The sequence below is a fragment of the Aplysia californica genome, unplaced genomic scaffold (assembly GCF_000002075.1).
Source record: "Aplysia californica isolate F4 #8 unplaced genomic scaffold, AplCal3.0 scaffold00559, whole genome shotgun sequence".
Taxonomy (NCBI): domain Eukaryota; kingdom Metazoa; phylum Mollusca; class Gastropoda; order Aplysiida; family Aplysiidae; genus Aplysia; species Aplysia californica.
Window position 1 is genome coordinate 189,595 of NW_004797829.1, and position 1,490 is coordinate 191,084.

Genomic DNA, 1,490 nt, shown 5'->3' on the forward strand with positions numbered 1-1,490 from the left:
GCGGGGTCTAGCCACGTCATCTGCTTGACGACATAGGCACTTGTTGGGACAGAGAGAGAAGGGAAGACAACTCTGATGTGACTAACACCAGTACCGGAAGACATCTAAACGGCAAATTAATTGAACGATTCAAAACTCGAACCCAAATAACGTAATCAAACTCGGTGCCGCTGAAGGGGCGTGTGTGGAATTGTTTCGAACGGAAAGCGGATTTACGAAAGACGCTCTCTTCTTTGAAGGGTAATTTATTTTTCCATTTCCAGTTTGACTTCACAAGAGCTGTTTTGTTGGGCAAACTCGGGAGTTTAGAGTAACTTTGTCATTACGCTACATTAGAGTTAGAGTCTCGACGGTTGCTTGCAGAACGCCCTACAGCAAGTGTGTGTGTGTGGGGGGGGGGGAGAGAGAGTGTGTGTGTGTGTGTGTGTGTGTGGGTGTGGGTGTGAGTCAGCGGGTGTGTGTGTTTGTGTTTGTGTGTGTGTGAGTGAGCGGGTGTGTGTGTTTGTGTTTGTGTTTGTGTGTGTGTGCACGCGAGTGTGTATTAACTGTTGTATACATCTATAATGTACCTACATTAATTCTACGTAGACGTATGTTACAGTTCCATGCAGCGGTTTGCACTGGTGCTCACAGGGACACGTAAGCATGATGTGTGTGTGTGTGTTTGTGTGTGTGTGTGTGTATCTGTGTGTGTGTGTGTGTGTGTGTGTGTGTGTTAGGGGGGGGATGTGCGGGCGTGCACATGTGCAGGTGTTCGTATGTGCGTGCGTGCGTGCGTGCGTGAGTGCTTGCGTGCGTACGTGCTTGCGTGCGTGCGTGCTTGAGCGTTTGTTCATAAATCGATTGATTTGTTTCAGAATATCAGAATTGATTAGTCGCTTTTAGGCACAATGTGGCTATTCCGAAAAATGCTGTTTTGAGATAAACAAAAGTAAAGTTTTTGCCCCTTGTTCAATTTCTATAAAACACAAGGAGAGTTTCTCAATAACAAAACAAATACCCACCAATAAAAACCAAACTTCTCCTATAGGTAGGGCAATACCAACTTTTGGTTTGGGTCAAGATTTCTGACAAACCCCAAAATCTGGGTTAGTCCGCTTGTCCTTTAAAGCGACCATTATTTTCGCTACAATCTACAGGCGAAGAGTCGGACTCTGTGTACCAAATCATGGCCAAACTGAACACCGGGGAGGCTTCCGGTCTGCATCTCATGCGTCGCAAGGTTGCCATAGAAACACATACAACAGATACAAAATACTTCGACCGGGCCATTGTGGTTATAACCAACCCGTATGCGGTAGAGCCGAAGCATCGGAGATTTCGACCACAAGAGATAGGTGAGTGGTTCTTTTTGCAGTCTTCTTGTTTCTTCTTTTTCATTATAGTAGAGGGTTTTACGGCGCTCACAACTGCATAAGGTTATATGACCTCGTGGGACATCATCATCATCATCATCATCATCATCATCATCATCATCATCATCATCATCA